The sequence below is a fragment of the Mustela lutreola genome, chromosome 8, assembly GCF_030435805.1.
Source record: "Mustela lutreola isolate mMusLut2 chromosome 8, mMusLut2.pri, whole genome shotgun sequence".
NCBI lineage: Eukaryota > Metazoa > Chordata > Mammalia > Carnivora > Mustelidae > Mustela > Mustela lutreola.
In genome coordinates this window covers 25,300,465-25,327,934 of record NC_081297.1, presented here as the reverse complement: position 1 = coordinate 25,327,934, position 27,470 = coordinate 25,300,465, and the positions used below count along the sequence as shown (strand labels likewise).

Below are 27,470 nucleotides of genomic sequence, written 5' to 3'. Positions count from 1 at the left end.
GTGGGCCAGATTGGGAACAGGAGCTTTATAAATACTTGAAATTGGAGAATAAGTAATAATGAGATAAAGTACTAAAGATGGAAGAGATGAAGAAAAGGGGAGAGTTGTTAAGATAGGTTCATGGAAACCGCAGTTAAATTCTGCTGGATTTCTGCATATGTGAGTGTGCAGGCATGCATGTATACACACACCCAAGCTCCAGATTCTAGAAAATTCCAGAAAGGTGTATAGAAGCTGCATCATGACTAGATCATCATTGTAGACAAGAAGCTGAGAGACATCTCCTGACAGTAATAAGCAAAAGGCCTTTTCCTGTAGGAACTTTGATTCCTGTGCCTCAGGGTGGGAATTTTACTGCTCTGGAAAAATTAAGTAACTGGTGAAAAAAGCCACAATTTTCTTCATGAGAATGTGGCCACAGTTACTCAGAGGCCAAGAAAACAGTTATCTACCAGGAAAGTATGTTTGCCTTTGGAGACACCACCTTGGTATTATGCCTGCTGGAAGGCCAGAAACATTTACACTCAGGACCTTCAATTTCTGGGATCTCTCAAAGGGGGAGAATTGATCTGCCAATTTGTGTTCCTAACCAGTTTGCCCTTTTGAAGTAAGTGATTTCTTTTAATAAATACTATGTGGTTTCCATATAGTTACATAATCCTTATACATACATACATATATATTGATATTTATATGTATATGTCTATACACTATACATACATCCATAAAGATATACGTATGGGTATATGGACATACACACCACTTTTTTTAATCTTACATAATTCTGTCATGCTTAGGAATTTAAAGGATAATCTGAAGAGAAAGTAATTTTGGTACTGATACTTGGGATTCGTAACCCTGCAAACTTTCTTTCTCTCGCTTTGAGATAACAGGTCTTATACCATTAGCTAATGTTTATTTTCCTTTCTTCTAGAAACTTTTTTATTTTTTTTAAGATTTTGTTTATTTATTTGACAGACAAAGATCACAAGTAGGCTGAGAGGCAGGCAGAGAGAGAGGAGGAAGCAGGCTCCCTGCTGAGCAGGAAAGCCTGATGTGGGGCTCGATCTCAGGACCCTGAGATCATGACCTGAGCCGAAGGCAGAGGCTTTAACCCACTGAGCCACTCAGGCGCCCCTCTTCTAGAAACTTCTTAAACACAGATTCTGAAAACAAAAAATTTTGCCTTTCTTTACATAAGACTCAGTTTTTTTTTTTTTTAAGAAATAACTGGTGATTAAAATCCATTCTTTCCCCTTAATGTAAAATTACTCCCCAAATCTTGGAGCCCTTTGTTATCACCCCACTTTGCCTGAGAAACAGTTTATTTTCCTTTTGGCTTTTGATGAAACAACTGCGTACTTTTAGGGATTCATAAAGGGAAACATTAGCATGAATGCAGGATCAGCTGGCAAGAAAAAATATCCCTAAAAATGTGAGGTCATAGGAGATGTATTACACCTCTGTTCTGTATTCTGTTTCTCCAAAATTATTATTATTAAATGAGTAAAAAGAAAAGAGCCAAACTTTTAAAGTGGTACTTGGTCTATAGAGCCTGATTTGATTAATCTAGAAAGGAAATTTTAGAATTGGAAGAAGTTCTATGTGAAAGCATCAGCTTTGTTGTGAGTGTGGTTGTAAGTGGGCAGGAGGAGTGGCAATTTCCTAGGGGTGGGGGGAGGGGCGCTGATGGAAGAGCAGTGATAGTAATGCATTGCGGGACCACCCAGAATCCTTTAGGGGAAGTCTTTTTTGCCATCCAAGTGCCTCCATTTCATAAGAGGTGAGCTTTCTGAGCCTTTCTTACCTTTCCTTCCTACTCTCTCATCTTGTTGAGAAATGTACTAAGGCATAGGTCTGTGGCTGAAAATGCCATCAGAGCCCTCCTTTTATATTTTGGAATTAAGACACATTTACTATTTTAGAGTAATCCTAGACAATGAGAATCACCATAAAGAACCTCCAAAGAATTAAGAAATATGGGAACGTACAGCTAATAGTTATATAAAAAGATTACAATTACTCCAGACAGAAGGCCTCCTTAATGTGACCAAAACAATGTGGAAGTCACAAAAGAATTTTAAAGTGTACATTCTTTTGCAAAAAGTCAAAGCAGGGTCCAGAGAGAAATGAAAGAAACAGGGGACGATGTTTATAAAGTATACGCTTGATCAAATGTGAGTATTTTCCAATGCTTACAAGAATGTCTGATACATAGTAAAAAAAATTAATTATTATTAACCTTAATTCATACTGATCCTACACAAATTAATAATAAAACTATAAACATCCTAATAAAAAGGCTGTAAAGGGGCAATTCACATAAAAATAATTAGTTATGACCAATAGATATCTAAAAAGATGTTCAGCCTCAATAGTAAGCAAAGAAATCCAAATGAAAGGAACCATGAGATATCACTTTTTACCTTTCCATTGGAAGAGATGAAGGATTCATAGCCGGCAGTATTGGGTGGGGAGCAGAGGACTGAGAACTCATGCTCTCTGTGTGAAGGAGGGTAAAGGGGCCCAGTTTTCTTGGAAGGCAGTTTGCCAGTGGGTCTGACAATGCAGACTTTTGCCCTCGCATTTGCACTTCTAGGAATTTGTCTTGAGGCTCTTCTGGACAATTGTGCAGACATGTGTCAGGCAAAAGCGAACTTTGTAAACCCTTTGAATATACAAATTCCTTAGTTATAATAATCCCAGGAGGTACATACTTTAATTATTCCCATTTTTAAAATGAGGAAAATGAGATACAGAGAAGCTAGAGTGGAGGACAAGGCCAAGTTTAAACCCAGGCAGTCTGGCTGCAGAGCCAACACACTTTCTTATTTTACCATGCTGCTTCCCAGAAGCATGTCTACAGGCCATTTTTTCCTCTTTTTAAACGTTTTTAAAATTAAGCTCTATTTTACGTACAGTGAACTGCATCCTTTACCTGTCCTGTTCTAAGAGCTCGGATAAAAGTATTCTGTCGTATAACCACCGTGACAATCAAGAACAGGTCCATCGTCCTCAAATGTTACCTGTGCTGTCTTCAAACCTGCCCCCTCCCAGCCCAGGAATCCTCTGTTTTCCAGAATGTCAGAGAAATGGAAGCATCCGTATGTAGCCTTTTGGGTCTGGTGTCCTTCACTCAGCTCAGTGCGTCTGAGGGTCCTCCACCACACTGGGTGTATCATGAATTCCCTCCTTTTTCTCGCTGAGCAGTGTTCCACTGTTTGGATGGCCCACAGTCAGTCCATCCCCGGCTAGTGGGGATGTTGTGTCCAGTTTTGGGAAAGTCACTAGGAACACGCGTGTACAGTTTTTTGTGTGTCTACAGGCCGGTTTTGATTTGTACCTTCTCTTGTTGAATCTCTCTATCATCTCCGAAGCCCTCTTTTAAAGGAGTGTTTGATTTCAAGTGGAAAATGAATGGAGGATAAGAAATCAGGAATTCTAAATTCCAGTTCACTTTGCCGCTGGTTTCCTGATGACTCTGGACAAGTCGCTCTTCTCTGCCAACTGTCTGGCCAGATCTTCAAGGTTCTCATTGTTCAAGAAAGCCAGGAGCTCTGCAGAATTGGTTGGGGCTGCTGACTATGCCTTCTCTGCCCTGTTCTGGTCCAGGACTCCCCTGTGCCTGTTAGGCAGCCTTGCTCCTGCAGAGTTTGCCTCCACATGATGGGATGACCAGTTTCTGGCTTTCTCCCTGGCTTACCCAGACTTGGGCCTCAGACCTGCTTACCTCTCGGACTCAGCTGCCAGAGCTCATGATCCAAAGCCTTCTGGCTCCTGTCTTACCATTAGGGATGCTCACATTTCACAGTATTCCCGCCAGGCCCTTCTCCTCATGATCAGGCACCATCTCTGCTCAGGCCTCCCCATAGTACATAAATGTTTTCAAGACAAATGGTGGTTGTCCAGGAGAATTGTTCACCTGGACCCACCTGGGCTCCTCTCATTTTCCTACAGGGTTGTTCTTCAGAGAGATGGTGGGATTAAAGATGATGTATAAAAAAAATGGGGTTAAAGGTGATGGGTAAATATGGTAATGTTGACTGGTAAGTAGGTTATGAAATTGGCTCAAGTATTTGGCACCAGAGAAACAGCTCATGTCTGTGGGAAGCAGGCATTTAGATAAGTCTCCTTGAGTTTGGCAAATGCGTTAATCTAAAAATAGACAGAGGCCGCCTTTCTTCCTTGCTTTTTTATTGCAACATGCAAAATATTACTGAGAGGAAGGTTATGAGTTGAGGAAGAAATGCCTGAAAAAAATGCATGGTTTTATCCCAGAAAGTAATAATCCTAACAATCTGTCTGAAATGCTTCCAAATGAACTCTGAAGAAAAACATTTATGAGTTGGAATGCAGTATTAGGTTGCAACATTCTAATTTACTGAGAGTTTATTTTCCTTTTTTTTTTTTTTTTAAATCCCACACAAAATAAGAGTGAAATATCAAATGATGAGTCCACCGCCTTAGGAAAACAGTTTTCCAAACGTTACTGGCATACTGTGGCTACAAGAATCACCTTTTCGCCTCGGCTGTTGCTTGATGCTTTCCTAGTTGCATTCTGTGTCACTGAGGGCATTTCACTTTATCCTTGGTGCGGCCACACTTCCAGTAAGTGTGCTGTCTGGTCGGTTGCTAAAAGTCTTGGACAAAAGTAGGTTTCTTTAGGAACTGCCCCATTTATAAATGGCTGTCTGTAGGGAATGATTTCACAGTCTGCAGAAGGGCTTGGTATCTCATTTGACACTTGCCCCACTTCTAGCCTGATAGGTAAAAGTCTAGGATTAAAACCCTGTGGGACTTTATGTGTTTGTTAAGTGTTAGGGACTGAATTGTGTCCCCTCTTCAGGAGTTTATATGTTGAAGTCCGAACCCCCCAGTACCTAAGAATGTGACTGTATTTGGAGACAGGGTCTTTAAAGAAGTAATTAAGTTAAAATGAGGTCTTAAGGGGGGCCCTAATCTAAGAGCACTGGCCCAGGCACACTGAAAGGGAAGACCATGTGCAGACACAAGGAGAAGATGGCCATCTAAAAGCCAAGGAGAGAGGCCTCAGAGAAAGGAATCCTACCCACATCTTGATCTTGGACTTCTAGCCTCCAGAACCATGAGGAGATAGATTGCTATCTCACACTCAGCATGTGGCACTTTGTAATGGCAGTCATAACAGACCGATACACTAAAAACACACATTTATAAATTTGCAAGGGAAGCAGGAGAGGAAGGGAAGAACATTTATGCAGTGGTTCCTTCATTCAGACTTCTTATTGAATACCCACCATGAGCCAAGTCTTGTCCCAGGTACCAAAAATTCAGCAGAGGGCGAGCAGGTACAGCCCTTGACCTTGAGGCATTTACAGTCTATCAGCCATCTCTCCAAAGGGGCTTATAAATGTAGTCATGTAACCCCCCAAATCAGAGTTTCTGGGTGTGACTTACTTCTCCAGGTCACTAATGTCTTGATAAGAATAAGGATATTGGATTTTTCCCCACTGCACATTTGAGCAGCTGGCATAGAGAAGTCATCAGGGACAGAAAGAAAAGGAAGCTGGGGATGAGGAGAGCTGGATATTTCCCTAATGAGCTTCCCTTATTTCAGAATTTAGCACAAGGGCTGGCCAGATCCTGAGCTTTCTGTTGTCCACTCATGCTCTCATGAATTTTTGTTAGGGTTGGTAGTTTTTAGGAAACCAGCTATTAATAATGTCACCACAGGAAAATGTCAGTAAGAAAATCCAAAGTCATGGCCATATAGAAAGAAGAGCATCACATAAGCAACGTTTGCAAAGAAGAAATACTGACAAGGATTTTGTTCATGTTAGCTGTTTTGCAAATGTCTCATCTTTTCTCTTGTAGGAAGCTTTAGGCTTAAGTTACCTGAGTCATCACCTTAAGGCTCAGGTCTGGCTCAAAGAGCCTGGATCTCTGCCTTAGAGCGAGATTCCTAACCCTCCCATCTTCATTTGGTGGGCTGTGTTAAGAAGTAACAGCAATTGACTATGTTGAATTATTTAATTTGCAAACTGTCTTCTCAACAGTCTAGAGGGGTTGAGAAGCTAAAGTTAGGAGAGGTAAGTGGTATGTCTGGGCTACAGAGGTGATAATGATGAGTGAAGAAGTGAGACTATGGGTCGCCTGAGTCCAGGTTGGTGGTGTTTCCATCACACTGGCTACTGGTTCTCCTGGTTGAGCAGTGTGAACAGAAATTGCCATTTAGATGTCCAGTGAATACAGAGCTAGGGTAAAGGGTTCTGTTTGTCAAAAATGAGTGTACCACTTGAATCGAGCTTCCCATGATCCCAGGAGAAGGTGTCAGTTTATTTTAAAAGGCATCGACATCTCTGCTTACATTTCCATTCTCATTCTGCATAAGAATAAAATAGTTGACTGGATTTAAGCAGAGCTGGAAGAGAGTGGCCAGGTAAAAGGAGAGGAGAGCAACAGTTTATATGCCAACATGTGTGGCTATGGGGAAATTAGTTCATTTGTTCATTTATTCATTCATTTGCATTCATTTATTCAACACATATTTACTGGGTACCTTCAATGCCACCCACTGCTTTGGGCATAAGTGATTCCATAGTGAGCAAAACCAAATCCAGTGTTTGCCTTCCCCTAATATAATGTCCAGTCTACTGGGGTAAAATACATATTTATCAAATAATCATGAAAATGTGTAATTTCAATCTGAGATAAGTATTTTTAGAGAAAGGACAACAGGGAAGATTTCCTAAGGAAGTGACATTTGAACCAAGTTCATAAGTGGGAAATGAACTCCTGGGAAAATGTCCAGGGTGTACAAAGACAGAAGGGATGCTTCAAGTGAATTGCTCTAAAATATGGCTTTTAAATCACATATTAATACATTAAAAATGACTTATAGAAAGCACATGCAGTGGGAGGTCAGAAATAATGCAGAGGTTCTAAATCTTGGAGAACTTCCTCCTACTCCTCCACATCCTGCCCCCGCCACCCATAAAAGGAACCATGGCAAGGCATCAAGTTTTTATTAACATATCTTTACAAGTAAGATCAAGTATAAATGATATCCTGTCATATTTATTGTTGCCTTGGGTTTCATAAAGAGGCAAGCTTCTATGACTGAGTGTTTAGAAGGGAGTTAGTTCAAAGTGAAACTGACAGACTTCTGTTTCTGGTCCAGTGCAGGAGATGCTGGGAAGTCACCACTCCATCTTAATGACACATAAAAAGCTGAACGAACTGAAGAAAAAAAAAAAAAAGAAAGGAAAAAAAGAAAAAACAAAGCCCAAAAAACCCAATAGCTCTTCTTAGATCCCTAAAAGAAGTGAGATCACAGGGCAAGCTGGGGCTCCAAACTGGAGAAACTGACAGCCAGATACAGTGAACCACTTACTGGGGCAGCAACCTCCATGGGAACCAGTAAAGGATGCAGAAATCTGAACGGTGGTTGATGAATGGCTGGATGCTCAGTGTGGATGTCTCTGGGGATTAAAAACTCTACCAGGGATCCAGTCACTGGGGGTGGGGGAAGGTGTGCTTTTGTGAGTTTTACTTCCTGGATGGCTACCAAGTTCTGGCTGACTGGGGGGAGAGAAATACTGACTCCAGCCCACTCTTGAAGTCCAGCCCAACATAAAGAGTGGGACTAAGAAGCATCTATAAAGTTTACAGTCCAAAGGCATAGGTTCCCTAAAAGATGGTGACCTAACTCATAAGATTATAAAAGACATCCTCTCCCCCAACACCTACCACCACATTGCCAAGGCCTCTTTATAGCAGTTCCTTTTATTCAGTATATCATGCCCAGTTATCATAATGTTACAGGATGTAACTACAAGGCAAAATATATATAGGGGAAAGAGAGAGAGCGAGCAAGCATAAAAACCAGACTCAGAAATGGCAGGGATGTTGGAATTACCAGACATGGAATTTAAAACAACTGTGATTGATATGATAAGGGCTCTAATGGATAAAAAAGACAGCATACAAGAACAGATGTTCAAGGTAAGCAGAAAGGAGGAAATTCTAAGAACCAAAAAGAAGTGATAGAGATCTGAAACACTGTAACAGAAAAGAATATCTCTGATGGACTCATTAGTAACCTGCACACAGCAGAGGGAAAATATCTGAGCTAGAGAGTATATCAACAGAAACCTACCAAACTGAAAAACATAGAGAAGAAGACTGGGGGGAGAAAAAACAAAAACAAAAGCAGAGCAGAATACCCAAGGACTGTGGGATGACTACAAAAGGTGTAATGTATGCATAATTGGAATACCACAGGGAGAAAAAAGAAAGGAACAGAAGAAATGTTCAAATAATAATGATGACTATTTTCTTGAAATTAATGTCAGATACCAAACCAAAGATCCAGGAAGCTCAGAGAACACTAAAAAGGATACGTGGCAAAATAATTACACCTATGAATATCATTTTCAAACTACAGAAAGAAAAAAAAGAAAAAGAAAGAAAATAGGGGAAAAATTCTGAAGGAAGCCAGAGGGGGAAAATACCTTAATTATAGAAGAAAAAATATACCACTATATCGATCTTTTCTCTGGAAATCATGCAAAGTGGATGAAAAACAAAGGCCTTCTCAGGCAAACAAAAGTTGAGGAAATTTATTGACAATAGTTCTACCTTCAAAATATGTTAAAAAGAAGTTCTTCAGAGAGGAGGAAATGGTGTAAGTCAGAAACCTGGATCCACATAAAGAAATGAAGTGAAAGTAAAACAGAAAAATCTTACTTTTCTTATCCTATATTGATTTAATACATAAAACAAAACAATAGCAACACTGTATTTGACTATGTAGATATATAATTTATACTTTATATGTACATTTTATTTACTCATAGTGTGTTTCTGGGTGTGTGTGTATCATATAAATATATGGCAGCATTGATACAAGGAATAGAAAGGAGGAATTAGGATTATTTTATTATTTATAAGGTACCCACAGGCATGTGAAGTGCTACAGTGTTGTTTGACAGTGGGTTGGATTAGTTATAAAAGTATATTGCAAACCCTGAAGCAGCCACTTAATAAAAGTTAAAAAGAAGTATAAAGAAGTATATTCTAAGTAAGAAGAAAAAAACGGAATCATAAAAATGTTCAATTAAAAATACAAAGGCAGAAAAAGAAAGACAATAATAAGAATAAAGAACAAAGGCAACAATGAAAGGTACTAACAAATATAGTAGAACTTACTCTAATTATATCAGTAACGACTTTGAGCTTCAATGGTATATATACAACAGTTAAAATACAGATATTGTCAGAAGGGATCAAAAAATAAGACCTAACTATATGTTGTTTATAGGACACACACTTTAAATATAAAGATGCACATAGAATAAAAAGTGAATGGAGAAAGATACCATGTTAACAGTAATCAAAAGAAAGTAGGAGTATTACTAACTTTAGACATAGAAGACTCCAGCCTAAGCAAAGTTATCAGAAATAAAGAAGGGGATTACATAATTATAAGGGAGCAAGTTCTCCAAGAAGACATAATGATCCTTAACACGTATGTGCCGAATAACAGAGTGCCAAAATATATGAGGTAAAAGTTAATAGAAATGTAAGAGAAATAGATTAATCCACTATTAATTATAGTTGGAGACTTCAACACCTTTCTATCAGAAATGAATAGATCCAGCAGGCGAAAATCAATGAGGGCATACTTGAACTCAACATCATCAATCAACTGGATATAACTGAAATCCATAGACTGCTTCATCTAAGAAGAACTGAATGCACAATCTTCTCAAGCCCATATGGAATATTGACCAAGATAGGCCATAATGTAGACCATGAAACACACTCTAACAATTTTTTTTTAAAGATAAGATTTTTAAAAATTTATTTAATTCACAGAGATCACAAGTAGGCTGAGAGGCAGGCAGAGAGAGACGAGGAAGCAGGCTCCCCACTGAGCAGACAGCCCGATATGGGGCTCAGTCCCAGGACCCTGGGACCATGATCTGAGCCGAAGGCAGAGGCTTTAACCCACCCAGCCACCCAGGTGCCCCCACACTCTAACAAATTTAAAAGACTAGAAGTCATACAATGTTTGGTCTCAGACCACAGTGGAATGAAACTAGAAATCAACAACAGAGCGATAGCTGGAAAATCCCAAAGTATTAGCAGATTAAATGACATACTTCTAAACAACACATGGCTCAAAGAAGAAAACCCAAGAGAAATTAAACAATATTTTAAATTAAGTGAAAATCAAAACACAACTTAACAGAATTTGTGGAAGTTAGTAAAAGTGCCCAGAGGGAAATTTTTATAATCAAATACATAAGTTAGAAAAGAAGAAAGATATAAAATAAATAAACTAGGCTTCTGCCTTAGGAAAGTAGAAAAGGAGGAGCAAATTAAATCCAAAGTAAGCAGAAGAAAAGAAATAATAATTAGATCAGAAATCAATGTAATTGAAAATAGAAAATCAATAGAGAAAATCAACAAAGCTATGAGCTAGTTCACTGAAAAGATCAATAGAATCAATAAGCCTCTAGCCCAGCTAAATAAGACAAAAATAGAGAGGACACAAATTACTACTAATATAAATAAATGAAGGGGTGTTATGAGAGATCCCATAGACATTAAAGGGATAATAAAGGAATATAACTCTATGCCCACAAATCTGATAATGTAGTTGAAATGGACCAATTTCTTAAAGACACAATCTCCCAAAACTAACACAAGAAGAAAGGAGTAATTGGAATAGACCCATATCTATTAAGTAAATTAAATTGAGAATTAATAACCTTCCAAAACAAAAAAACACAAGGACAAGATGAGTTCACTTGTGAGTTCTACTGAAGATTTAAGAAAGAAATTATATAAATTATCTATATTCTCTTCCAGAAGATGCAAGCAGAGGGAATATGCCTTAACTCATTCTATGATGCCAGCTATACCCTATCAAAATGAGACAAAGACAATACAAAGAAAAAGAACTATGAGTGAATACTTCTCATAGGCATAGATGTAAAAATCTTCAAAATATTTGCAAATTGAATCCAACAATGTATAAAAAGTATTGTATATCACAACCAAATGTGATTTAGGTATACAAGGCTAAGTCAGCATCTGAAAATCAATTAATGTAATCTATTACATTGAAAAGCTACAGAAGAAAAAAAAAATCACATGATCATACCAATAGATGCAGAAAAAGAATTCAACAATATCTTATACTTATGACAAAAACTCTCAGTAAACTAGGAATAGTTTACTTCTTCAAGTTTATGAAGACTATCTACAAAAAACCCTACAGCTAACATTATACTCAATGGTAAGAAATTTGAAGCTTTCCTATCAATATTAGGAACAAGACAACAATGTCCCTTCTCACCACTGCTTTTTAAAATCATACCAGAAAGGGCGCCTGGATGGCTCAGTGGGTTAAGCCTCTGCCTTTGGCTCAGGTCATGGTCTCAGGGTCCTAGGATCACGCCCCATATCGAGCCCCACATCGGGCTTTCTGCTCAGCAGGGAGCCTGCTTCCCTTTCTCTCTGCCCACTTGTGATCTCTCTCTCTCTCTCTCTGTCAAATAAATAAATAAAATCTTTAAAAAAATTAAAATCATGACAGAAGTCCTAGCTAATGCAATAAGACAAGGTAAGGAAATAAAAGGTATATAGACTGGGAATACAAGAATAAAACTATCTTTGTTCACAGATGGTATGATCATCTAAGTATAAAATCCAAAAGAATCAACAAATGAACTCCTGAAACTAATAAGTAATTATAGCAAGGTTGCAGGACACTGCAATATAGGCCAATATACAAAAGTCAATTATTGTCTCATACCAGCTATAAACAAGTGAATTTGCAATTAAAAGCACAGTACCATTTACATTACCATCCATCCCCCAAAATGAAATACTTAGGAATAAATCTAGAAAAATATGTACAAGTTTATATGAGCATAATTTAAGAAACTCTGATGAAAGATATCAGTGAACTCAGTAAGTGGAACAGTGTTCCATGTTCATGGATAGAAAAACTCAATACAGTTAAGATATCATTGCTCTATAGATTCAGTGCAATCCCAGTCCAGATCTTAGCAAGTTGTTTTGTGATTATCAGAAAACTGATATAAAGTGTATATTGAGGGGCAAAAGATGCAAAATAGCCAATATAATATTGAAGGAGAACAAAGTTGGGAGAACTGACACTACCCTACTGGAAGACCTACTATAAATCTACTCTAATAAAGACAGTATGGTGTTGGTGAAAGAATAAACAAATAAATCAATGGAACAGAATTGAGAACTCAGAAATACACCCATATAAATATGGTCAACTGATCTTTGACATAGGTGTCAAGGTAATACAATGGAGCAAAAATAGTATCTTCAGCAGATGGTGCTGGAAAAACTAAACATCTACATGCAAAAAACAAACAAATACCCACAGCCCTAGATACAGACCTTACACATCTCACAAAAATGAGCTCAGATCACAGACTTACATGTAAAACACAAAATTATAAAACTTCTGTAAGATAGCATAGAAGAAAGCCTATAGATGACCTGGGGTAGGATGATGACTTTTTAGATAAAACACGAAAGACACGATCCATGAAAGGAAGAATTGATAAGCTAGGACACATTAAAATTAAAAACTTCTACTCTGTGAAAACCAATGTCAAGAGAATGAGAAGATAAGCCACAAACTGGAAAAAATACTTGCAAAACATACATCTCATAAAGGATGTTATGCAAAATATATGAAGAACCCTTAAAACTTAATAATAAGAAAACAACCTCATTTTAAAGAAATGAGCCAAAGCCCTTCACAGACACCTCACCAGAGAAGATATACAGATGGCAAATGAGCATATGTAAAGATGCTCCTCAGGGAAATGCAAATTAAAACAAGATATCATTACACACCTATTAGGAAGACCCAAGTTCAGATCATCGATATCATCAAATGCTAGTTATTTTGAAACTATAGGAGCTTTTTCACTCACTTCTTGTGGGGATGCAGGAAGGGCAAAAGTGGCCGAGTCTGTTTATTCCCACACACCTGTAGGCTGCCCAGATGTTACTGCCCTACTCACCTGGTTCCAGGCAATGCTTTCACATGGGACACTTCAATAGCTTTTGCCCTCAAGTTTCTTTTTCATGATAGCTCATTCTACTCATTGTTAAATAACTGAAGTAAAAGTATCACTTTGAAATATAAAACAGAATCTCTTTTTCCATTATTTTCCTCATAAAGTACCAATCATTTGACATGCTATTCAAGGCCCTTTATTACCTGCCCCAAATTTACCTTTCGTTGAATCTCTCCATTTATGCTCCCTTCTATTTGAACCACATTACTTCCAAAATCGCCTTTTCTTGTGCTGAGTCTTTCTCATGCTATATTCCTCTCCTGGAATGCTGTCTCCTTATTAAAATCATACTTGTATCTTAAGACCTTGCTTAACCATTATTTCCCCTGTGAAGCTTCCTTTGAACACCTTAAAAAAGAGAAGAAACTTCTCTTTAACTCGTTTATTAATTTTTGCTGTCTTATACTACAATTAATTGTTGGATGCCATATTATCTTCATGTTTGTCCTGTTTCTTAAAGGCATGGATTATGTCAGAATAGTGTCAATGTACTCATTTATAACTAATATTTTGCTATATTATTAGTGCTGTTAGAATGCTGTTAGAATGCGTTGCTGTTCAGAATGCTGATGGCTTTATATGTATTATCTAATTTAACATCTAGAACCCCCCTTTAAAGGAGGAACTATTTTTAAATGTTACTATATCCATTTTACCAATGAGGATTGAAGCTTTTGGAGGTTACATAACTCATCAAGCATACACAGTAAGTCAGGGTTATAGGTAGAATTTGAACACTTGTCCATGAAGGCAGGGTCATTGTTTAATTTAGTGTTATATCCCCCAAACCTAGAAGAGGGCATGTGAAAGACACTTAGTGAGTATTTGTTGAATAAACTGATAAATTGTATTTCCAAAGTAAAATCTCTTGCATAGCGTATAACTATTTTAATAAATATTAAATATTAAAATTATTTAATAAATATTAGTAAATATTTTAATATAATCATCCTTAAAGATGAAGAAAAAATGGTGGCTGTTCTCAACATTAGCTGAATAATATTAAGATTGTCCAAATACCTGTTGTTAACAAAGAAAATGAAAAATGTTGACTTATAAAATATAGGCTGAACAATGAAAATGTAATTTGTTGATTTCAAGCAATACTGAAGATGGTTTGCCACGTAGCTATAATATATGGCAAAGTGGCAATCTATAGAAGTACATTATAAGTCTTGACATCATAGCTGCCATGATAAAACCTACTGTCTTAGATTTTGATTTCTAAATATTGTTCTTCAAGAAACTGTAGGTCTTTGAAGAATGGTTGATTCCAGGGCTGGAGAGGGAAATTACAAAATAAGCTTGGAGCATAATGTGTTGATATAAAGCATGGAAATGCTCATAAAAGGATGGGAAATACTAAAAAGAGCAGTAAGAATGAACTGGAAAGGGTTCCCAATGGCAAAATATAGAGCACATAAGGCAATATATATAAACAAATATAGTAATGGATTATAGTCCTTAAAATAAATATCCATGAGTTCACACAGATATAAAAAATTGAATAAATGAATGGGTAGAAGAAACATCCTTTTTCTTTAATTTTTTATTTTTTATTTTAATTCTAGTATCTTTAATATACAGTGTTATATTAGTTTCAGGTGTACAATATAGTGATTCAACAATTCTATTCATTAGTCAGTGCTCATCATGATAACAGTACTCTTAATCTCCTCTACCTATTTCACCCATCCCTCCATTCACCTCCCCTCTGGTAACCATTACTTTGTTCTTTATAGTTGAGTCTGTTTCTTTTTCTCATTGCTCATTTGTTTTGTTTCTTAAATTCTACACGTGATGGAAATCATGTGGTATTTGACTTTCTTCGACTTAGCGTTATACTCTCTAAATCCATCCATGTATTTGAAAATGACAAGATTTCATTCCTTTTTAGGGCTGAGTAATAATCTATTGTATGTACATACCACTTCTTATTTATCCATTCATCTATTAATGGGCTGCTTTTATAATTTGGCTATTGTAAAAATGCTGCAGTAAACATAAGGGTGCATATATCTTTTTGAATTAGTGTTTTCATATTCTTTGGGTAAAGATCTGGTAGTGAAATTATGGGATCATATGTTAGTTCTAATTTTAATTTTTAGAGGAAGCTTCCCCAGTGGCTGTATCAGTTTGCATTCCCACCAACAATGCATGAGGGTTCCTCTTTGTCCACATCCTCACCAACATTTGTTGTTTCTTGTGTTTTGATTTTAGATGTTCTGATAGGTATGAGGTGATATCGCATTGTCGTTTTTTAAAAAATTTTTAATTTTTTTATAAACTTATAATGTATTATTAGCCCCAGAGGTACAGGTCTGTGAATCGCCAGTTTTACACACTTCATAGCACTCACCATAGCACATACCCTCCCCCAGTGTCCATAACCCCACCACCCTCTCCCGACCTTCCCTCTGCCCAGCAACCCTCAGTTTGTTTTGTGAGATTAAGAGTCTCTTATGGTTTGTCTCCCTCCCTATCCCATCTTGTTTCATTTATTCTTTTCCTACCCCTCAAACCCCCCATGTTGCCTCTCCACTTCCTCATATCAGGGAGATCATATGATAGTTGTCTTTCTCTGGTTGACTTACTTCACTAAGCATAATACCCTCTAGTTCCATCCACGTCATCGCAAATGGCAAGATTTCATTTCTTTTGAAGGCTGCATAGTATTCCATCATATACATATACCACTTCTTTATCCATTCATCTGTTAATGACATCTAGGTTCTTTCCATAGTTTGGCTATTGTGGACGTTGCTGCTATAAACATTTGGATGCACGTGCCCCTTCAGATCATTACGTTTGTATCTTTAGGGTAAATACCCAGTAGAGCAATTGCTGGGTTGTAACGTAGCTCTATTTTCAACATTTTGAGGAACCTCCATGCTGTTTTCCAGAGTGGTTACACCAGGTTGCATTCCCACCAACAGTGGAGGAGGGTTCCCCTTTCTCTGCATTCTCGCCAGCATCTGTCATTTCCTGTCATTTCCTGTCATTGTTAATTTTAGTCATTCTGACTGGTGTGAGGTGGTATCTCACTGTGGTTTTGATTTGTATTTCCCTGATGCCCAGTGATGTGGAGCACTTTTTCATGGGTCTGTTGGCCATCTGGATGTCTTCTCTGCAGAAATGTCTATTCATGTCCTCTGCTCATTTCTTGATTAGATTATTTGTTCTTTGGGTGTTGAGTTTGCTAAGCTCTTTATAGATTTTGGATACTTGACCTTTATCTGATATGTAATTTGCAAGTATCTTCTCCCATTCTGTCAGTTGTCTTTTGGTTTTGTTAACTGTTTCCTTTCCTGTGCAAAAGCTTTTGATCTTGATGAAATCCCAATAGTTCATTTTTGCCCTTGCTTCCCTTGCCTTTGGCGTTGTTCCTAGGACGATGTTGCTGCAACTGAGGTGGAAGAGGTTGCTGCCTGTGTTCTCCTCAAGGATTTTGATGGATTCCTTTCTCACATTGAGGTCCTTCAACCATTTTGAGTCTATTTTTGTGTGTGTTGTAAGGAAATGGTCAAATTTCATTTTTCTGCAATGTAGCTGTCCAATTTTTCCAACACCATTTGTTGAAGAGGCTGTCTTTTTTCCATTGGACATTTTTTCCTGCTTTGTCCAAGATTAGTTGACCATAGAGTTGAGGGTCTATTTCTGGGCTCTCTATTCTGTTCCATTGATCCATGTGTCTGTTTTTGTGCCAGTACCATACTGTCTTGATGATGACAGCTTTGTAATAGAGCTTGAAGCCCAGATTTGTGATGCCACCAACTTTGGCTTTCTTTTTCAACATTCCTTTGGCTATTCGAGGTCTTTTCTTGTTCCATATAAATTTTAGGATTATTTGTTCCATTTCTTTGAAAAAAATGGATGGGATTTTGATAGGAATTGCATTAAATGTATAGATTGCTTTAGGTAACATAGACATTTTCACAATATTTGTTCTTCCAATCCATGAACATGGAACATTTTTCCATTTCTTTGTGTCTTCCTCAATTTCTTTCATGAGTACTTTACAGTTTTCTGAGTATAGATTCTTTGCCTCTTTAGTTAGGTTTATTCCTAGGTATCTTATGGTTTTGGATGCAATTGTAAATGGGATTGACTCCTTAATTTCTCTTTCTTCTGTCTTGTTCTTGGTGTAAAGAAGTGCAAGTGATTTCTGTGCATTGATTTTATATCCTCATCGTAGTTTTGATTTGCATTTCCCTGATGACAAGTGATGTTGAGCATCTTTTCATGTGTCTGTTGGCCATATGTATGGCCTCTTTGGAGAAGTCTCTGGTCATGTCTTCTGACCATTTTTAACTAGATTATTTATGTTTTGGTGTTGAGTTGTAGAAGTTCGTTATATATTTTGGATATTAACGCTTTATCAGATATATAATTTGCAAATATTTTCTCCCATTCAGTATATCGTCTTTTAGTTTTGTGGTTTCCTTTGCTGTGCAGAAGCCTTTTATTTTGATGTAGTCCCAATAATTTATTTTTGCTTTTGTTTTCCTTGCCTCAGGAGACATATCTAGAAAAATTTTGCTATAGCTGATGTCAGAGAAATGACTGCCTGTGCTCTCTTCTAGGATTTTTATGGTTTCACACCTCACATTAAGGTCCTTGATCCATTTTAAGTTATTTTTGTGTGTTGTGTAAGAAATCACTCCAGGTGGGTGCCTGGGTGGCTCAGTCAGTTAAGCATCTGCCTTCAGCTCAGGTCATGATCCCAAGGTTCTGGGATTGAGTCCCATGTTTGGCTCCCTGCTCAGTAGGGAGTCTGCTTCTCCTTCTGCCCCTCCTCCCCACTTATTTTCTCTCTCTCTCTCAAATACATAAAAATCTTAAAAAACAAAAGTGCTCCAGTTTCATTCTTTTGCGTGTAAGTATTCAGTTTTCTCAACACCATTTGTTGAAAAGACTTTTCTTTTCCCCATTGGACATTCTTGCCTCCTTTGTTGAAGATTAATTGATTGTATAATCATGGGTTTATTTCTGGGCTCTCTATTCTGTTCCATTGGCCTATGTTTCTATTTTTGTCCCAGTACCAATACTGTTCAGATTTCTACAGCTTTGTAGTCTAACTTAATATCTGGGATTGTGATACCTCTAGTCATCTTCTTCTTTTTCAAGATTGTTTTTGCTCTTTGGGGTCTTTTGTGGTTACATACGAATTTTAAAATTGTTTGTATGGGATCACAACATTTTAAGATAATTTGTTCTAGTTCTGTGAAAAATGCGGTTGGTATTTTGATAGGGATTGCATTTAATCTGTAGATTGCTTTTGGTAGTAGGGACATTTTAACGATATTTGTTCTTCCAATCTATGAGCATAGAATGTCTTCCCATTTCTTTGTGTCATCTTCAATTTCTTTCATCAGTGTTTTATAGTTTTCAGAGTACAGACTTTTCACCTTCTTGGTTAAGTTCATTCCTAGGTATTTTATTATTATTATTATTTTTTTTAATTTATTTGTCAGAGAGAGAGAGGGAGAGAGAGCAAGCACAGGCAGACAGAATGGCAGGCAGAGGCAGAGGGAGAAGCAGGCTCCCTGCTGAGCAAGGAGCCCGACGTGGGACTCGATCCCAGGATGCTGGGATCATGATCGAGCCGAAGGCAGCTGCTTGACCAACTGAGCCACCCAGGCATCCCGTATTTTATTATTTTTGAAGGAATTATAAAAAAGGATTGTTTTCTTAATTTCTCTTTCTGCTGCTTCATTATTATTATATAGAAATGCAACAGATTTCTGCATGTTGATTTTGTATCCTGAAATCTTACTGAATTCATTTCTCAGTTTTAGTAGTGTTTTGGTGGAGTCTTTAGGGTTTCTGTATATTTATCATGTCATCTGCAAATAGTGACAGTGTTACTTATTTCTTACCAGTCTGGATTTCTTTTATTTCTTTTTGTTGTCTGATTGCTGTGGCTAGGACTTCCAGTCCTGTGTTGAACAAAAGTTGTGAGAATGGACATCCTTATCTTGTTCTTGAGCTTAGGAGCAAGGCTCTGTTTTCCACCATTGAGTATAATGTTAACTGTGGGTTTTCATGTATGGCCTTTATTGAGTTGAGGTATATTATCTCTAAAACTACTTGATTTGCGGTTTTCATCATGAATGGATATTGTACTTTGTCAAATCCTTTTCCTGCATTTATTGGAATGATCAGATTTTTTTTATCCTTTCTCTTATTGATGTGATATATCACTTTAATCAACTTGGGAATATTAAACCACCCTTGTATAAGTAAATCTCACTTGATCATGGTGAATGATCTTCTTTAAATGTATTATTGGATTCAATTTGCTAATATTTCGTTGGGGATTTTTGCATCTATGTTCTTCAGAGATATTGACCTACAGTTCCCTTTTTTTTTGGTAGTGTCTTTATCTGGAATGCAGTAAGTCTAGATCTTGGATTAGAGAATAAGGGGAGCATGGAGTTCAAAAAGACCCTTGGAGAAGCTTTCCCTTCATCTATATCACATTCAGGGGAGGGAAGTAAGAATCTGAGAAACTGAGTTACTAATGGAGCATTATCTTGGGAGAGGTGGCTCTAGGACTCATGGATTTTATCTGTCCATTCACTTTCACTTCTATTTTATGACCTGGATTCAAGTCCAGGAACTCTGTCAGTTGACTTAGTTAATTCCATTTAATCTAATTCGTAAGATATTTTATAACAAAGGTTATATACTAATTTCTAATGTGTTTATAATGAAATTATGAAAATCTTGCTCAGTAAAGAACATAATGTTTTACTTTTCAGGAGAACTTGAGTAGCAATTTGAGGAGTAGAAATAAACTTTGACTTATAGTTTAGTTCAACTAAACTTCAAATCAATTTCAAGAAGCTCAAGGTTTGATTATGCATTATTCCCTTGGTTAAAGCCATCCTTTTATTTCTTCTTGTATGTAGATGCTTTCTTTCTTGTTTGCACACACACACACACACACACAGAATACTCGTTAAAACAGAGTCTTTTTTTTTTTTTTCATTTGGTATAATTGTCTGAGATGGCTTTATGGTATAATCATCAGACATTATGGGCCTGAACAAGACAATGATAGTCTTGGCATTCAGCCCATGTCTTCCCCCAGTTTTTATTGCCTGTAAGATTTCTGTGCCTCAACAAAACCTGTACTTCCCCTCCTCCACCCTCCAATGTCTGGGCTATGCATCTAGCAGATGGTCTTGTTATACAATCATGTTTAACAGGATTACACTAGATCATTGAATTGTAGGGATTTCTGGCTATCACAGCTGCTTCTTCTCTGAAATGCTTTCACTCAATTAATGTATACAAATACTCCTCTGGCCAACCCTCATTTTCTAATCAGCACCAACACAGAAACCTGAATACATCCATATTTTAAATAGGAAAAATAATGTTGGTGCCAGAAATGAATATACTAATGACTCCTATTATTGTAGATGTACCAATGACAATATGCATGGTAAGAAAGTGAAACAAATAATGAGTGGGTAACTAGATATTAGGAAAGTTATACCAAATATTATGTCTATGGTAGACTATATTTCTAAAACAAAATCTTCCCATATCTGTCCATTCTACCATACTTTTCTCAGGCCCTCAGGATCAAAATTCCAGAGTCCTCCTTAACATCTCTTCCTTACTCACCCCACCTCCTTTACATTCTATCACAGCAAGTCATTAACAAGTCTTGACTTGTTTTACATTTACATTTACATTATTTCCTTAGATTTTTTCCTTTCAGTTGCCATCGTTATCACCTAGTTCAGGTCCAATAAATGCCCTCAACTGCCTAAGAGCTTAAGAAGGAAGAACATTTTACATTCTTAGCACCCAGTAAATCACAGTAGTGAGTAATGGGAGAAGTCCCTCGTGCCTCATCTCCCACCTTGGTGGGGGGGAGGTCAGATGGGTGAACGATGGAACTACATCATAGCAGGGCCGTAACCTCCTGATATTAGAAGCTTCTAGGGAGGGTCCAGCAACAGGAATTTTATGAGTGCATCTCAACCCAACAGAGTCTCAATATCAGTGTTCATCTGGGGTGGGAGAAGCCAATATGGTGTTGTAAATTAAGAATGGGGGCTATGGAAATTAAATAAACAAAAGAAAATAATGTCAACTAAGGTGCATAAGAAAAGAATACCTCCAAAGTAGTCTTGTTTTAAAACTTCATTGGAGAGCTGCCATTTTTCATATTATATAAACAATGCCATTTTGTCTTTATATCAACTTACTATATCTAATTTCACAGATAAGGAGATTGAAGAGAAATTAGGAAACTGTCTTATGCTTATATAGCCAGGCAACAGTGGAGTCTAGTTTGAAACCCATTTTGTCCATCTCCAGAATCCAAGAAGGCAGCTTTTCAACACTTCACGTGGCCCAATATGTCTGTGAAGTAAAGTAGTTTTGATTCTGTTCATGTCAATCAAATGGATTTCCTTCTTTTGTTCTAAGCCATTTCACAACATTTTGTAAAAATCTTTTCCTGACTTAGTGCAAACACACATAACCCAGTGAAGGAAGTATTATTAGCCCCATAATATCAGGTATGGAGTAGAAGCTCAGAGAAATCAAGTAATTTGTCCATTGCCACATAGCCCATCAATGATGGATGAGAATCTTAATCTGGGCAGTCTGATTTCCCTTCCCCCATTCCCAGTCACACTGCTAACTTCAGTAGGTTATTTTTTTACTGGTTTGATATTTCCTAAAAAGAAGGAAGTGGAGTGTCATCTAATCTTACCCTATAAACTCTTTAGGGATACACATACATACACAAAAAATACACATGCATACACACACACATATATACATGTGTGAGTGTATGTATGTGTGCAGGAGAAATATTAAAAAATAATATTCCAGTGGATATTAGCTATGTCTTCTATGCAGTAGATGGCACAGCAGTAATAATTACTATAATTGCAATAATGTTAGCAATATAATTGGTCCCACGCCTGCTTTTTGGTAGCATTCTTTTTCCCTAAGACAAGGAAACTAAGTGCCTGGTCCTGCTCAAATACAGAACATCTGTAACTTTCAGAAGAGATCAGGTGATAGAGTAAACGTAAATCAAACCACCTTTTACATGTCTGTGCTTTTGATTATTTCAGGTACTAGGTGATCTGATTTCTAGTCAGTCTGGGAGATGAAACAGCTGTAATTCACAATAAATATACATCAAACATCACAATCAACCTTATTCTTTCTTCCTGCAGAAGGCAGCTGGATTTTATCAAAAACATGTAAAGAACACTTGCTGCTATCTAGCCCATGGGGCAACCTATGCACCCTGCCATTAACATAGGGAGGTTTCCTAGCAGTGTGCCCAGAAGTGGGTTGATGGCAGGTGGTGAAGACCAGGGAAAGCAACCCAGCTCAGCTTGCAGACACAGCTGCTAAGCCCTGGGTGCCTAAAATGGGGTAAAAGTGTTCACCTTAGGAATGGGAAAAATAACCCCATCAGAAACCATCACTTGGGTCAGCACAGTTTTTTAAGTGTGTTCCGTTTAGTAGCAGCTCCGAGGTGTTTGAAGGATTTCAGTGCAGAATTTCAAACTACTGTTCACTTGTACATTTGTCTTTACGTGAATTTTGCAGGTGACCACGTAGTTGAAGAGTTTGGGGATTTTGTTTCTGATATATTTAGAATGAGGACCTGGAACAGGGCCACTGAGAGTCTACATCTTGTATGAATTTAAAAAGGCAGCCCCGTGTGGAGGAAACCCCTTGGGATTTGAATCTGTCCTCACTTGCCCCTTGGCTGTGCACAACCTGTACATAATTTGTAGCCCTGATCATATTAGCTTGGCTTCTAGAAGTTTCTCAGGGGAAGTGGAGGTGCCTGTATAAGGGGCTACAGAGCTTATATATTTTCCTCAACTAAATCCTTTAATGAAGATCAAATAATTACAAAATTGCCAGAGGCTAACAATATTTTTCTTATGACATACTTTTAAAATTCATAAGCATAATGTTCAGTAACCATGTTTGAATTTTTTCAGATGTTATGATACTCAAAAAAAGTTTTGCATTTAAAGACTTCAGTATTATAGTGCTCACCCTTCGTTGGGGTTATTTAACTGTCTGTCTTCCTCACCTAGAATGTCAGCTCTGGGAATGTAGGGACGATGTATATCTTGATACTATGTCCCCAGCACAATGTCTAATATGTAGTAAATATTAATACATATTTTTTGACTGAGTGAAGGAATTTCTTACTTATTTTTCTTTTGTACTCTGAAGCTAAAGGAACAAACATAAAAATATCGATGAACAGTTTAATGATGATTTTTATTATTTTAATTTTTAAAACAAAATATTTTCCTCTCAATTATATTCTTCACTTCTTACCACAGCTTTTATTTCCAGGGCCATTTTGTTTTGTTTTGTCTTGCCAGGACATCAAAGTGGATATTTACTGGGATACTTGCACAATCCACCGATCAACTCCTATTTTCTTTTAGAAAATGTCACCTTTTGTCTCATAGCATGTAAGATTCCTTTCCTCAGGATTTGGGACTAAGATAAATTGTAGACAGTCTCTCTGAGTGAGTAAAACTGCAATATGCAAACTCTGGAGTTGAAACACTACTAGGTGCTCAAAGAAATATTGGCAAGAGACGGAGAGGGAGGGAGAGAAGGAAGGGAGGGAAGAGGGAGAGAGAGAAAGAGAGAAGCAGATGTACAAAGAAAAGCAGAGATGTGTTTAAGAGAGAGACAGAAAGGAAGGCCAAACATGACAATCTTGGATCCCAGTTAGTCCCTTCCAGAGGCCTGGCAGAGTTCCTGTCATTAGGTTTCCTTGAGATATTCTATGGCTTTAATATAAAGCTCTCCCTTTATGGCATTAGCCAGGTTAAGGTAGGTTACTTCCTAACAAGTACAATAATGTATTTTAAATGAAAGTCAGTGGGGCCATCATTTTAAATGCACAGATAACTTCCAGGAAATGTAGAATAGTGCATGAAAAATTAAATATTTTCAATGGGTCTTCCTTAATTTTTCCAGATAAGACCAGAGCATGTCTTAGGACCATGCATCCCAATGGCAGTAATCACACAGAGGCCATCTGGAGAAAAGACATTTGGGCTAGTTTGACAACCTTCTAAAGAATAAATGGAATGCTAGAGCTGAGCTAACAGGCAGTTGCCAAAAGAGAACACTGCACACCTGACTACTTAGGCATGGGAACTGAGCACAAAGACTCTAGAGCTGTGTTTCTCAAAGTAGGGTCCTGGGTAAGAACATAAACCCCTGAAGCCCATCTCAGTCTCCATAAGTCAAACTGTCAGAAGGGGTGCCATGCATTCAACCTGTACAAGTAGACTCAGTGGGGGACCGGCATGCACAGTGCTTCAGAGCTGACCACTCGGGGTGTGATCCGAAGCTCAGTAGCAGGGAAAACACTTGGGAATTGACTGGAAAGGGGGAATCTTTCCCACTCCCTTGACCTACTGAATGGGTCTAATGAGGCATCCAGTCAATTCGATGTTCAAAAATGGGGAACATGTTCTAGATCATTCATTCCCAGCTGGGTTGTGCCCTGGCATCATCCAGGTTATTTAACTGTTACTCTGGTCCATGTTCTACCCTCCAGAGATTCTGACTTGAGAGAGTCTGATTCTGAGTCTGGAGTGTGACCAGAGCAGATACACTATTTAAAATTCCCCAGATGATGTGCAGCAGAGATTGAGAACCTCTGCTTATTGAGGATGACTAGATTATCCTAGAAGAAAGTCAACTTGTTAAATGGCTTCTGGAACTCCTAGGAGGCACGGTAATCTGAAAGCAGAGTAATTTTGATTTGGAAGAGCAGAACCGTAGAGAGAAAAAAAACTGTATTTCTTTTTAAGCTCCAGGAAGAACTGGTTTGGAAAAAATCACAAGACAGACCCTGGGGGACTAGGACATAGAGTTTATAAAATGAATTATAGAGTTTAGAAATCATGCCACCCAATAATCTTTGGGGGTAGGGAAGACTGCTGTTTCCCAGGCAAAACCTAAGAATACTGCAACCCCATTAGGGTTAGAGTAATAAAATGCCCTGGTAGAAAATTAGCAATGGCTAAAGGAATAATCTAGGGGAATTATAAAAACAATTTCGGAGACCAGAAAACCCAACCTGCAAGTGTCTGGGTCCTAACCATGGCATAGAAGCACATGCTGGGAGTGGCCTGGAAGAGGACAAAATAGAACAAGGATGCAGGATACATGGAACTTTGGAACAGTGGCCACTCCACAGGCCATTGATTGACTACAGAAGCTCAAGCAACACATCAAAGATCAGGAGAGGCTGGGTTATCCTTCCGGCAGAAACTAGTAAAAACAGATGATGCATTCGGGCTGCATGCCCCTGTGTCAGTCCCAGGACAATAGGCACACACTTTGCTATTCAGTCCTTGAAAGACGGTGGAAGAGGGAGGAAGGGGAGAATTCTGAATCATGAACATTTACTCAACTGAGATTAAGTCTGAATCTGGAAGTGACTGTGAGATTAAGGTTTTCCCCATAATGGAAATGGAGGCTGGAGACAAGCCAAGTGGAATTTCTGTGTAGAATAATGAGGGGGGGGGAGAAAAAAGAAAAAAAGAGAAAAAAAAGAATAATGAGGACAGTTACATGTCTAATTCCTGAATTACACCTGTGAATTTCAAATCCAGTCTTCTAGTGAATGGAATGTAGTTACCCGTCCATTAGGTGGTTTTCTTCTGCATAGGTCCCTGGGGACTTGGTGTCAATATAAAGAGGCTTCTTTGAGTGGCATTATTTTGTAAAAAGATGAGGATCAAGGAAAATATCATAGGATCATGAATCACCAGACATCTGTATTTCCATTTGAGAGGCAGAACTGGAACCAGAACCCAAGTCTACTAAGATGTCCAGATGTACACTAAACGCCTCAAGACAATCTTGAGGGAAATGAATTCACTTAGTGGCTTTATCAGTCCTGCCTTAGTAAAGATCATTCACTTTACAGACAGAGGGATAGGCTGCATAACTTCATTGGTTAGTATAAATTGAATCAGCCTCGGTAGATAAAGTTAACAAATTGCCTCAAATGACCTTTTTCTGATTGTTAAGAAGGGGTAAAAGAAAACATAAGAGGTGACTAATTACCAGCACTTACCTACTTTAGCTTTTCTCTTTCCTGTCCTACTTCTGCTCCCTACTCCCTCAACTCCCCACCCACCCCCAGAAGGAATATTCCTTGAGAGAAAAATTGTTTCATGTTTCTCTCCTTCCTGGTTTTTATTTAGGAGACTTCAAAAGAAGTTGATGAATGGGCTGTGTGATTGATACATCCTGTATCTCCTTTACTTGGGGGAAGGTCCAGGCCATCCTCTCTGTCAGTTTCCCTAAGGTGAGAATATGACAAGCACAATGACTGGCAATAACTTTCCAAAATAACTGTTTATCTAAAGTTACAACCCAAGAGTTAAATTTTGTGAATCATCCTGACGTATTTTGGGAAGGAATCATATAAGGGAGGATTATTTAAAATAGAATATATTATGAATAACCCCCTCCCAAAACTAAAACTCACTACCTTCATTGATTGGACAGTATAATATAACCTAAGAAAATAAACTTAACTTAGATGCTCTTGAAGATACAGAAGATATTTGTATACAATATAGTACTAAGTCTGCTTTGAGCCCACTACAACATTTATGTTAGTGCCCTAAAAGACTTCTGGCAAATTTATGAGAATACGTTGCAGTATCCTTTTTGCCTGATCCCAAAGGGGAAGAGAAAGTGGAAGAATGAAATTAGCGATGTATATTTAGGTAGTCAGTTTATTGGAATGGTGCCCCAAACCAGAAAAAAAAAAAAAAACTCTACATATGGAAAATGCCCAATTAGGGGAAGGGTGGTGGAAAGAGACAAGGTTTTAATAAATAGTTAAAGCTGTCAGTTAACTATTACTGATTTCTATGTGTTTATTGAAAACATCTTAAAATAACTAACATAAACGTGAAAATTGAACCATAAAACCAAGAAGTCTAATGTTCTTTGCTAAAAACCCTGGGATTACTAAAACAATCCTTTAAGACAAACTGTATTTTCCTACAGCACACACAAATCATGAATTATGTCACTGCACTGTCTAATTTCCATGAGACCTCAATATGAATTAAGTCATCAAAAAGAGCTTACAATCTTTACTATGAACCAGTTCCTTTTGCTTCAGTTTGAAATGTTCAATCTATTTTGAAAAAAACCCAAAATATGGTGAGAAAATATTTACGCTCCAAGAACATGAGTTTTAGGACAGAAATGTTGAAGTTCATGAGTTCATTAACAGGAATTATGAGCTCGAGAGAGAATGACAAGGTGAAAATAAATTGC

The 27,470-nt window shown here is 37.7% G+C and overlaps 1 protein-coding gene across 1 annotated transcript in view; it reads right to left on the bottom strand.

The window, feature by feature from the left end:
* Positions 1-27,470, bottom strand: part of ITGA8 (integrin subunit alpha 8) — a 171,129-nt gene that overhangs the window by 76,906 nt on the left and 66,753 nt on the right. The window lies entirely within an intron of this gene.